The 13,934-nt window shown below is 38.0% G+C and overlaps 1 pseudogene; it reads right to left on the bottom strand.

Moving 5' to 3' along the window:
- Positions 1–2,951: 2,951 nt before the first annotated feature.
- LOC122445174 lies at positions 2,952–3,373 on the bottom strand (annotated as a pseudogene).
- Positions 3,374–13,934: the final 10,561 nt, after the last annotated feature.

Genomic DNA, 13,934 nt, shown 5'->3' with positions numbered 1-13,934 from the left:
CTACTCTTGTCCAGGAGCTGATTGGGTACCTACTGACCTGGGGAGTTCATCTTTCAGTGTCATATCTTTTTGCCTATTTTAATACTTTTTATGGGGTTCTCAAGGCAAGAATACTAAGTGGTTTGCCATTCCCTTCTCCAGTGGACCACGTTTTGTCAGAACTCTCCACCATGACCTGTCTGTCTTGGGTGGCTCTACACAGTATGGCTTATAATTTCATTGAGTTATCCAAGGCTGTGATCCATGTGATCAGTATGGTTAGTTTTCTGTGACTGTGGTTTTCATTCTGTCTGACCTCTGACGGATAAGGCTAAGAGGCTTGTGGAAGCTTCCTGATGGGAGAGACAGACTGTGTGGAAATCTGGGTCTTTTTGATTTATCAGTCTTTTTACATTCTAATGCGTGTACAGTGTAATTTCATTTTGCTGTTTATTTGCATATCTCTGATGACGAATGACACAGAGCACTTTTTTTTTTAATGTGTGTCTTGGTCATTACCATTAGTTTGTATCCTTTTGTGAAGTGTCTGTTTAAATCTTCCAGATTTAGATCTATCATTTATTACTTTTTTTTTTGATTGTCATTTTTTTGTTCTTTCTTTTCCCTTTTCCTGCCTTCTTCTGGTTTAAACGTTTTTGAATTTTGTTGCTTTAGTTGCTCAGTCATGTCCGACTCACTGTGACCCCATGGACTGTAGCCCACGAGGCTGCTCTGTCCACGGGATTTCCCAATCTTTCTTTGCCTCTTTGCATTTTTATTTATGCCTCTTTGAATTCTTAATTTAGTGTTTTCTCTAGGGATTGCAGTATAGAGTCAACTTTCATACTCCACTTCACATAACATGTGCTATGGTCTCAATGTTTGCATCCTTGCAAAATTCATATGTAAAAATCTCAATGCCCAATGTAATAGTGTTAGAATGTAGGGCCTCTGGAAGGTGCATATGTCACGAGGGTGAAGCCCTCGTGAATGGGATTGTTTTTCTTATAAAAGAGACTGCACAGAGACCTCTCCCCCTTCTACCATGTGAGGATACAGTAAGAAATCAGAGGTCTGCAACCCGGAAGAAGGTCTTCACCAGAACCTCACCATGCTGTAACCCAGATTTTGGACTTTCAGCCTACAGAGCTGTGAGCAATAAATTACTGCCATTTGTATACCACCCAGTCTCTTTGTTCTAACAGCCTAAATAGATTAAAACAACTTGTGCAAACTTTACAACCATAGGAGTTCATTTACCATCTCCTGTCTCTCTTTTTTAAAAAAATAATTTATTTTTGGTTGTGCTCGGTCTTCATTGCTGTGTATATTTTTGTTGTTTGGTCTCTCAGTCATGTCCAACACTTTGTGACCCCATGGACTGCAGCACACAAGGCCTCCCTGTCCATCACCATCTCCCAGAGCTTGCTCAAACTCATGTCCATTGAGTTGGTGATACCATCCAACCATCTCACCCTCTGTCATCCCCTTCTCCTCCTGACTTCTATCTTTCCTGGCATCAGGGTCTTTTCAAATGAGTCAGCTTTTAGCATCAGTTAGCCAAAGTACTGGAGTTTCAGAATCAGCATCAGTCCTTTCAATGAATATTCAGGACTGATTTCCTTTAGGATGGACTGGTTTGATCTCCTTGCAGTCCAAGGAACTCTCAAGAGTCTTCTCCAACACCACAGTTCAAAAGCATCAATTCTTTGGCATTCAGCCTTCTTTATGGTCCAACTCTCACATACATACATACATGATTACTGGTAAAACCATAGCTTTGACTAAACAGACCTTGTCAGCAGAGTAATTGTCTCTGCTTTTTAATACACCGTGTGTGAGCTTTCTCTAGTTGTGGACAGTGGGGGCTATCCTTTATTGTGGCGTGCAGGCTTCTCATTGTTCTGTCTTCTCTTGTTGAGGAGCATAAGCTCCAGGTGCACCAGCTTCAGTAGTCATGGTGCATAGGCTTAGCTGCTCTGTGCCATGTGGAATCTTCCCAAACCAGGAATCAAATCTGAGTCCTCTGCCTTGGCAGAAAGATCATTATCCACTCTACCACCAAGAAAGCCCACTACCTCCTGCCTTTCCTTATGCTGTCATTGTTATATATATATTTCATTTCTATTTCACCCCATAGAAAAGACTATCAATTTTGTTTTAAGCAGTTATCTGTGTTTTAAAGAAATCAATAGATTTCAATTACATTTACTCAGTTACCTAGCATTTCTTAAAGTTCTTCATTTCTACCTGGGGATTAAAGTTTCTAGGTAGAATCATCAGCCTGAAAAACTTTCTTTACCATTTCTTGTAATGTCAGTATGCTAGCAATTAATTCTTGGTTTTCCTTTACTTGAAATGTCTTTATTGTGCCTTCGTTCTGGGAGGATATTTTCACTGGATATAGAATTTGGGTACTAACTAAAAAAACTAAAACTAAAAACTACTAAGTTTTTTCTTTCAGTATTTGTTTAATGTTGTACCACTGGTCTCCTGGTCTCCACAGTTTCTAATGAGAAGTCAGTATTATTTGCAAATTGTTGTCCTCTTATTTGTAATGTGTCTTTTTTCCCCCATGGCTGCTTTTAAGATGTTGCCTTTTCTTTGGATTTCAACAATTTGACCATGATATGCAAGCCATTCTTTGTATTTATCCTAATTTGTCTTGAAATAGAAACTTTTTCTTCTGGCAAAAGCTATGTCTCTGCCAAATTTGAGAACATATGGGTCATTGTTTCTTAAAATTATTTTCCCCCTTTCTCTCTCTCCTTCTGGGATTCCAATTATAGTTACACTTTCCCACAGGTTCCAAAAAGCTTTCATTGTTTATCCAAAAATTTTCTCTTTGTTCTTACAATTGGATACTTTTTATTGATTTATTTTCAAGTTGACTGACTCCATTCTGTTATTAAGCCCATCCTTCTCCTTAGTGCAATAGGGGTAATCTACTATTTAGCCCACTATTATTATTATTTTTTTTTTTTCAGCACAATCTTTATACAGAACAGAATACATTTCTTCACATTGTACTCAGTCCAGCAGAGCCCAGACTCTGGGGCTGTTGTTCCTAATCCTCAGTGGAGACTTCAGGCTTTGCTACTTAGCACATTCTCCAGGGCTCTAGTTACCTGATCAGCACTGAAGTTGTTCAGAGAGACATTCTTCTCTTGGCCAAATGCGTAGCGGGCCGAGCTTGGGCTGCACATCCGAGCACTCGCGGATTAGGATGGGCAGGTCGGGATTCGCTTTCTTCAGCTCCACATAGCGTTTCTCAATGAAGTCCCTGACACCCTGGCTGCCTGGCGAGCGCTGGCACAAATGGATACGAATTTCACGAAAGCCCAATTGCCCTCGGACCCCACGAATCGCTGCAGCCGCCGCCATCTCGGCTAGTACTCCCACTATTATTATTATCATTAATGACAATCTACTATTTAGTCCACCCAGTTAATTTTTTAGCTTAGATATTTTATTTTCCATGCCAAAATTTCCATTTGGCTCTTTTTAAAAGTCACGTTTATTAAAATATTACTCAGTACAGTAAAATTCATGACCTTTGGCAAAGATGTACATTTGTGTAACTGCTACCAAATCAAGACATGAGTACTTCCATTCATCATCCCAAAGAGTTCTCTTATGCCATTTTGCAGTAGACCAACTCCTACCCTTTCACCCTGTCAACCATTGATATATTTTTTGTCCCTTTATCATTGTCTTTTTCAGAATGCGACATCAATGGAGTCATACAACATGTAGATTTTTTGTTTCTGGTTTTTTTTTTCCCACTTAATATGATGCTTGTAAGAGTCATCCATTTTGTTGCATGTAAACTGCTGATTATTTTCCCAGGTTTTGTATTTCCTTTTTATGCATTCACTAATGATATGCACTTGGGTTTTTTTTTTCCCAGTTTTTAGCAATTTTGAATAAAATTTCCTCAAAGTCTCCTCCCATGCACATCTTTTGGATTACCTCAGGTTGAGTTTTTCCACATGTGTGTGTACATGTAGCATTCTGCCTGCAAATCAGACAGAAGTCACCAAAAGGTCTTTAACTCACCAAAGGTAAATATCTGTATCTGTTAGGATATTTTATATACAGTGCTCAGTTGAGATATATATTTAGCAAAATTATTTTTAAGTGGAAACAACACAGTAAATAATATAAGGTTGCTTGGATGTTGCCTCCTATATAAATATATTGTATTATTACACGTTATAATTTTAGGTTATAAAGGTTATAAAGGTCTAATTGTTTCACAGCCAGTTTGGGATGAGCTTCATTCATTTCACTTATGCTGTATATGAAAGTGAAAGTCGCTCAGTTGTGTCTGATTCTTTGTGACCCCATGGACTGTAGTCTGCCAGGCTCCTCTTCCCATGGAATTCTCCAGGCAAGAATGCTGGAGTGGGTAGCCGTTCCCTTTTCCAGGGGATCTTCCCAACCCAGGGATCGAACACAGGTCTCCCACACTGCAGGTGAATTCTTTATCATCTGAGCCACCAGGAAGCCTTATGGTGTATATAGTTTGAATGATATATAAATTGATCCTCCTCTTGACCACCCCTTCCCATCTCAGTATTTTGCAAGATTTAATTAATTGTACATCTGGTGCCACTTACTTGCTACAGTTGTTATAATTTGATGACAAACCCACTTCTCATCATTGAAGGGGAGAGAAAAGATGTGTGTCTGATTAGTCCCAAGATTTTTTTGAGCTGTGCCATGCATGATTCTCTCTGCCTATGCAACTCCATCTTGGAATTTTTTTGGTCTTATTATTTTTATCACTTTATAGAGAAGAGGCTACTGATGAGTACTAGTCTTTTTTTAAGATTATTTTAAAAATCTATTATTATTTGACTGGGCTGGGTCTTAGTTGTGGCATGCAGGACCTTTGATTTTGGCATTTGGGCTCTTAGTTGTGCCAGCATGCAGGGTCTAGTTCCCTGACCAGGGGTAGAACCTGGATCCCCTGCATTGTGAGTGCAGAGTCTTATATGCTGGACCACCAGGAAAGTCCCCAATACTAATCTTAAATACAGTTTTATTTTTTTCTGTCCACAAGTAAATTAATGTCTGCTCTTAAATATCTACTCACACTTTCTTGGGGGAAAAAATCAAGTATGAGTGCTAACAGATGTTGCATGTAAATTGTTAGCAAGTAATGACTACAACTCAGATGATTAAGAATTTTGTAACAGAAAGTTCTGTTATGTTTTAATTTTTACATACAATTATGATAATTAGCATATTGTAAGAATATAAATCTTTGCTTTTTAAAGTTTATTTTTTACTATTTCTTTATTACCAGTGGCTTCATTATGTAAATACTAAATATTGAATAAATTAAATGTCAATTTTTTAATTACCATAGTTCATGTTTCTAATGGGACCTTCAGGTGTTTAGAGATTTTTTTGGGGGGTTAACATTCAATGCAAAAGTACTAGATGGTGTATAATTCCAGAGTTGAATTTTAAGATTCCCTAATATGCATACTATCTTTTAATCTGAAGTAATAAATAAGCTATGATCTTGAGAGTGGGGGGGGAAAAAAAGACTCTCATACATAAGAATGGTATTACTGGGTCTTTTGGCAATTGTGTTCAACTTTGTAAGAAACATCCACACCAGCAATGTATAAGAGGTCATGTTACTCCACATCCTCACTGGAACTTGGTACCAAATCTATCTTGAAGTGAAAAAGGATTTAATTTACTTTGCAAATTCACAGAATCAGTATAAGGGTCAACCTTGAGAAATGGGCAGAAGCTAGAGAGCTCCAGAGATATAGGCAGTGGAAACATAAGCCAAGATTACTGTACCCAAAGTATCTGCTCTGCATACTGTTGAAGCTATTAGAATGTATATGATCCTTAACCCTCTCCACATGTTTGTACGTCCGTGTTAGTCTCAGTCATGTCCAACTCTTTGCAACCCCATGGACTGTAGCTCACCAGGTTTCTCTGTTCATGCAATTCTCCAGGCGAGAATACTGGAGTGGGTAGCCATTCCCTTCTCCAGCAGATCTTCCTGATCTAGGGATCTAACCCAGGTCTTCTGCATTGCAGGCAGATTCTTTACCATCTGAGCCACAAGGGAAGCCCTTCCATATCTTCAGCACATGCTAAAAATTCAATGTTCTCTGAGAAAGCATAAGATTGACCGAGCTCTAATCACGGGAAGAGGATGGCTCCACTCAAATCTATGGTAACAGACAAACATTACCTCCCATTAAAACCATATTCAATGAGGAATTCCTCAAAAGGGAAATCACCATTTTTAGGAAGGAAGGGTTCAACAGCCAGGAAAACAACTATCCACTAAAACAGTCATGATAGAAAATTGGAAAAGTACAGAAAAAAAAAACAAAAACAGGGAAAGGAGAGAAAGAAATAATCTCCCTAAATGCAACAATCAAGATACAAACACTAACAACATTTTGTATATTTCATTTATGTTAATTTTTTTCTAGGCATGGGATTTATATATAGTTGCATTATGCACTTGAATATCACAACACTATCTCACCTTTAAAATATTTCCCAATGCATTTCTATTATTTCTTACATATAATTTTTCCTCTATTATTAAGCCCACAGTAAGTCTGCTTATGCTAAATGTCTATGCCAATTGAGGCCAAATATCCACAATTTTTTGATGGCCTATGTTCCATTTTTATTTCAACTGAATTGCAATTACATTTTTTCCATTCATTTAAACAGCAGCAACAAAGGATTTCTAAGTATAATCAACGTATTCAAATTGTTGTCATAGTAAATACTACCTTACAGAGATGGAGTTACTGTCAAAACTAAAATGAAGACAGAATCACTTTGGGATAACTTGGATGTTTACAAGTCAGTTGATAGTATGGAACAGGCAATTTATAAGTATTAGTGTATAATGTATCAAAGTGTAGGTTGCAGGAAAATTGAATTTTTGACATGGATAATTGCCTATATTCATAAACAATGGCACATTTTATCTGATCAGTTTCATACCCTTAGTATTAACTCTTATCCATTTATAGTTGGGCTAAATACAGTATAAAAATCATTCTATTCTTTGGTAATACACTCAACTTTCAATTAAACATGTAAATTATTTTATCCTTTTGTAAATTTATTAATTGTGGAAATATGTTGCTTAATTTTTCCTGAAAAATTGTCATAAATATGAATTAAAGTAAAAATAATAGAACCATTTTTAGAGGAGTGGTCACTCATCTATGATCACTCACCTACAGCCAGACATCCTAGAATGTGAAGTCAAGTGGGCCTTAGGAAGCATCACTATGAACTAAGCTAGTGGGGGTGATGAAATTCCAGTTGAGCTATTTCAAGATGATGTTGTGAAAGTGCTACACTCAATATGTCAGCAAATTTGGAAAACTCAGCAGTGGCCACAGGACTGGAAAAGGTCAGTTTTCATTCCAATCCCTAAAAAAGGCAATGCCAAAGAATGCTCAAACTACCACACAATTGCACTCATCTCACATACTCACATTACTTTGAGTAAAGTAATGCTCAAAATTCTCTAAGCCAGGCTTCGACAGTACATGAACAATGAACTTCCAGATGTTCAAGCTGGATTTACAAAAGGCAGAGGAACCAGAGATCAAATTGCCAACATCACCTGGATCATCAAAAAAGCAAGAGAGTTCCAGAAAAACATCTATTTCTGCTTTATTCACTATGCCAAAGCCTTTGACTGTGTGGATCACAACAAACTGTGGAAAATTATGAAACAGATGGGAATACCAGACCACCTGACCTGCCTCTTGAGAAACCTGTATGCAGGTCAGGAAGCAACAGTTAGAACTGGACATGGGACAACAGACTGGTTCCAAATTGGAAAAGGAGTACGTCAAGACTGTATATTGTCACCCTGCTTATTTAACTTATATGCAGAGTACCTCATGAGAAACACTGGGCTGGATGAAGCACAAGCTGGAATCAAGATTGCTGGGAGAAATATCAATAACCTCAGATAGGCAGATGACACCACCCTTATGGCAGAAAGTGAAGAAGAACTAAAGAGTCTCTTGATGAAAGTGAAAGAGGAGAGTGAAGAAGTTGGCTTAAAGCTCAACATTCAGAAAACTAAGATCATGGCATCCAGTCCCATCACTTCATGGCAAATAGTGGGGAAACAGTGGAAACAGTGACAGACTTTATTTTTGGGGTTTCCAAAATCACTGCAGATGGTGACTGCAGCCATGAAATTAAGACGCTTGCTCCTTGGAAGAAAAGCTATGACCAACTTAGATAGGATATTAAAAAGCAGAGACAATACTTTGCCAACAAAGGTCCATCTAGTCAAAGTATGGTTTTTCCAGTAGTCATGTATGGATGTGAGAGTTGGACTATAAAGAAAGCTGAGCGCTGAAGAATTGATGCTTTTGAACTGTGGTGTTGGAGAAGACTCTTGAGAGTCCCTTGGACTGCAAGGAGATCCAACCTGTCCATCCTAAAGGAAATCAGTCCTGAATATTCATTGGAAGGACTGATGCTGAAGAAGAAACTCCAATACTTTGGCCACCTGATGCAAGAACTGACTCATTTGAAAAGACTCTCATGCTGGGAAAGATTGAAGGCAGGAAGAGAAGGGGATGACAGAGGATGAGATGGTTGGATGGCATCACCGACTCAGTGGACATGAGTTTGAGTAAACTCTGGGAGTCGGTTATGGACAGGGAGGCCTGGTGTGCTGCAGTTCACGGGGTTGCAAAGAATTGGACACAACTGAGTGACTGAACTGAACTGAACTGGAATAAAAATAATAGAAAAGCTTAGCTTTCACTGCTGTGACTTGGGTTCAATCCCTCATCAAGGAACTGAGATCCTTCAAGCTGCATGGCCAAAATGAAGAAAAGAAACCTTTTTTTATTATTTTATAGAAAAGGTATCAGTGATCTTATAATAAAAATAAATTCAATCATTAATTCATTTACTTGTTATTTCAACAAATATTTAATTGAGTGTATTCTATGTGCTAAGCACATGGATAAAATGATGAACAAAAAGACAATTTCCCTTTGGTGTAGATTAGATACTGGAGGAGACAGACATAAATTCAATAATCGCATCTTTGATAAGTATCACAAAAGAGACAGTCATGGTGCTGGGTGCTGTATAATGAGGCTTCTGATGGTGTGGGTAGTGAGAAAAGACCTTCCAGGGAATACTAAGTAAACAAATGCTAAAAGGATGAGTAGAAGTCGCCTACTCTAAGTTAAAAGAATGAGGATTAAAGGAATTGGTAGAGAGAAGAGTAGATGCAAAAATCTTTGAGAAGAAAGGCAGGAATAGAACTCAAGAGGAAGAAAGTGAGCATGGTATAAGATGAAGCTGGAAATGAGTAGAGGTCAGGTCATGTAGGCCTAGTAGGATTGAAGCGTTTTAAGGAGATAGTGATATGATGAGTTTGGATTTGCATAATGTCACTCTGAATGCAGACTGGATAATTAATTAGAGGAAGGCAATATGGATTCTTAGAGATCAATTACAATGCTATTTATGCAATAACTTTTGAGAACATCCTATGTGCCAGGAACCGTTGCTAGGTGCTAGAGATCAATACATTGGTGAACATGACTAACAAGGCTCTTATGGGACTGAAAGCACCTTAATGTATTCAAAAATAAAATATATAAGCAGTATGAATAAATATATTGGTACTTTTGAGTTTGGGCTACCCAGGCGGCTCAGTGGTAAAGAATCCACCTGACAGTGTGGGAGATGCAGGTTTGATCCCTGGGTCGGGAAGATCCCCTGGAGTAGGAAATGGCACCCCACTCCAGTACTCTTGCTTGGGAAATCCCATGGACAGAGGGGCATGGTGAGCTATAGTCGATAGGGTCACAAAAGAGTCAGATACAACTTAGCGACTAAACAACAACAACTTTTAAGTTTAATGTGAAATATAAATTAGTATTATTAGTATCTTTAATTTAATAAAAGACAAAACAGATTAATAGAAATAAAAGTTTTGATATTTGTTTTGGCATTAACTAGTTACCTGACCTTGGTAAAGGAATATAAGCTTTATGTCGTGGGCCTTCATAATATTCATTTGTAAAAGAAAGAATGAGACTAGTGAACTGAAATTTCTCTTTCCACTAAAATTTTACTAATCAAATTACATAATTGAAAAAATGGCCTCATCATATTTAGAAACGGCTTGCTTCATCAAGGAAAGCTAATTCTATTTGTTCAAGTGAAACTTTAAGTGGTAAATTTGTATAGTCTTGCAAATCTATTCAAGTGATTTATAGCCTAATGATTCATAAAAATAAAGCAATGATTCATATCCTAATTACTGACTATTGAGGTGTATAATAACTTCTTCTGTATCACAGTGATTATAATTTCTAAAGCTTGTTTCACAGGCAGAGATGACAAGTTAGAAGATGCTATATTAAAACCAAGCTGGAAATATGACAGTTTAATTGGAAAATGTTAATGACTGTACTTCAAGAAAGTACAGAATTCCATGGCTACTCATTAAAGATTTTGAAACAAAAATCTTAAATGATAAATTCTTAGAGAAACTGAATCTTTCTATCTCTACCTGCTGTGGCTTTATATACAGTTATGTATGTCATAAATGCTTTGAGGGGAAAAGTATGACAATACAGGAGAAAAACAATTACATGAGTTCTGTGTGCCATTACAATATCTAGTTATGGTAAAACATTTAATCCTATAATGAAATATTAAAATTTACTATAAAATAGTATTATTGGTTGATGACATTTCATACTTAAAAAATAAAACCTAGAAATTGTAACATATTTCATCACACCTTTAGGTAATAGAAACAAAGTTCATCACAATGAATATTGCCCATTTATTGAAACAAATTTAATAATTCTTTTAGATATACTAGTTCTTATTAGCAGATAAGAACAAACCACAAAGCTATGAGAAATCTTGTTCATTCTGATTTGAAGAGTGATGGCATGGGCAATGTGCATATTTGTGAATGTGTGTGGCGGGATATAGGGTGGAGAAAGATGTTCCATAATTCTAAACTAACTTTTCTAACTCCCCATTCTCTGCTGCCCTGAAGGAGTACGGATGAAAAAAGAAGATGGAGATGGACAAGGGAGGGAGTAAGGGAAGAAAGAAACTACACACAAAGAGGAGGGGATAAACTGAAGTAAAAACATATAAGATTAAGTCAGGAAAGACGGTCCAGTGTGCCACTTAATTCAGAGATGGAGGTGGGGAAGCTGATCCTCCAAAGGAAGAATTTTAGTAGTTCTACCTTCTACATTTCATTTCCCCACCTCAGAAATTATCTTATTGCTTGATGAAAACGTCACACACTTTAATATACTAAGTACTTAAATTTAATTCAATTTTTGCAGTATTTTTGTTTGAAGCCTGTTCATTCAGCATCTTGTGAAAGACATAAGAATTTTTTTAAATGGTCTATTCTTTCAAGGAAGTTCTTATTTTGATCTATCTATCCTGGACTGTAAACAGTTTTGTCCCCTTGATACATGCATTCAATAACTACATTTCCAGTGAAGGTGAAGAGACACATTTCACATAAAAAATCTTGGCTGGGACCTGCCTTGGAAGAGGACAGAAGCCTGGCCAAGGCCAGCAGCAAGATGGCCTTATCTTCCAGACAAGAGGAGACATCATGAGCACTGCAAGCCTTCCCTTAAAAGAGAAGAGAGATCAGGTTTGGTGTGGAAGGACTGTCCTCTCTCTGGTAGGAAAAGAATGTGATGGAGGTCTTTGCTACAACAAGCTTGGTCTGGTAGGTAGTAGGATTTGTGGCTGGGGAAATGCTGGGGCAAAGGGAACAGAAACAGGAACCATTGCTCCTGTGGTCAGAGTTGAGAAGGCAGTGTAGAAAACATCAGTCCCATCAGGTAATTATAGGGCTGCAGCTGAGTTAACGGTAGTGGTAATAGCACCAGCAGCAGCAGCCAGAGTAACAGTAAAAATAACAGTAACAGTTAACATCTACTGTTTATTATATGCTTTGTTGTTGTTGTTTGGTTGCTAAGACTATGTTTTAATTATACATATCAAATTTTAATCCTCACAACAACAGTAACGAGGTAATTGCCCTTTTATAAAAACTCAAACTGAGGCATAGAAAGTTTAGTTATTTGCCTGCAGTTATGTGCCTAGGAGATGAAAAGGATGTCACTAGGTTAAGAAATATTAGAACGTGATAGTGCCTGTTTGCTAGTCAAACTGCCATATATCCCTTAAAAGGAATCAAATACAGAGATTTCTCTGGCAGTCTGGTGGTTAAGACTATACTTCCAATACAAGGGTCATGGGTTCAGTCCCTGGCTGGGGAACTAAGATTCCACATGTTGTGGGGCCAAAAAAATCAAGTATAACTTTTCTTAGGCTATCATACAATTTGTATGGTGATACATTGTAGGAAATCAATAAATTTGTGTACAAAGCCTAACAGGAAACAATACACAGAGGAAATAAGATGCTCTCTTCACTGTGTGTGTGCTCAGCTGTGTTGGACTCTTTCCTCACCAGCTTAATATCTTTTCAGTCTGGAGGCTTTCTGGAATGCTGGGCACACCCTAGTTTAAATACAAAAGTACATTCCACAGTGAAATAGCTGTGTGTGTGTGTGTGTGTGAAATTTCAGGGACTGTTTTTCCTTGCTTTTGCCCTAACCTTCACGTGCATGCTCAAATCATGCCCAATTCTTTGCGACCCCAAGGACTATAGCCCCCCAAGTTCCTCAATCCATGGGATTCTCCAGGGGTTGCCATTTCCTTCTCCAGGGAATCTTCCAGACAGGGGATTGGACCTGTGTCTCTTGTGTCTCCTACACTGCAGGCGGAGGCTTTACCACTGAGCCTCCAGGGAAGCCCTTGCTGTAACGGTTATTATGGCATTAAGTGGAGGGCTGAAGGTAAATATTCTTCAGTTATGAAGAAGGAAACCAGTAATTACCACACTGCTTCACTCATTTTGTGGAATGCATCACATGCTTTTCAGGCATTCTAAAGTGGCCTGACAAAATTAGGAAAAATTCTAAATACTGAGGATCTGTTTGTGATGTTAGGAAGTGTTCCATTACAAAGTATGTTTTCCTTCTCTTGTCCAAATTTAATATTCTAGCAATGGATTTTCCTTTCTGCCTTTATTTAACCAGCAAATAGGTTGAAACTACGCAAAACTCACCTTTGGGAGGAGTGTTTTTTTTGAGACTGTGGCACAGAGCATTATATTTATTAATAGAAAACAAAGAAAATAAGACTTTCTTTACAGCAATAGGAATTACAGGAAAAATGATAAATTCTTGGCTAGACTTCAGAGGAAAGCAGCAAAAGACCTCGAGGAAGAGGGGGTGCAGCAGGAAACAATTTACTTTGGCTTCAGAAAGTTCTAGAATCTCGTGCCATATTTTTACATTTCTTCAAATGCGAGTTTATATATTTTAAAAAGTGCTAGAAACACTAAGAATTTATTCTAATCATGCTTGAAATTCCCTAGCCCAGACCACAGTGCTTTACCTACGTCAGGATATAAATAAGCGGCTTCTGAAAGTCCAGCTGGAGAGACTCTAAGTTCCCATGTCCTGGACACCAAGAGACTACCAAACTCTGAACCCCTTAACCTTCGTTTAAATTCCTGAAGCCAGAAGCATACAGGCAGAAAAATCTTACAACTCACAGGAACCACTGAGGAAAAATTCATCTGTCAAGGCACAGGTTACATTTAAGGGATCTGGCGGAGCGTAATCCATTAAAAAAAAAAAAACAAAAACGCTGAGGGGACGGAAAATCCACTCAACCTCTCCCTAGGAAACGGGATATTTACTGGGTAAACAAGCGGTAGCCTCAGACACACCTGCTAATCACGCCCACAGAAACCCAGGTTCCTCTATCGCCACCTCCTGGTCGCGTCCCGGCGCTTCTCTACAAATTCGTGACGTTCTGACGTCGGAG

The sequence above is a fragment of the Cervus canadensis genome, chromosome 7 (assembly GCF_019320065.1).
Source record: "Cervus canadensis isolate Bull #8, Minnesota chromosome 7, ASM1932006v1, whole genome shotgun sequence".
NCBI classification, from domain to species: domain Eukaryota; kingdom Metazoa; phylum Chordata; class Mammalia; order Artiodactyla; family Cervidae; genus Cervus; species Cervus canadensis.
The sequence above is the reverse complement of the archived record's forward strand: the minus strand, read 5'-3'. Positions and strand labels throughout refer to the sequence as shown.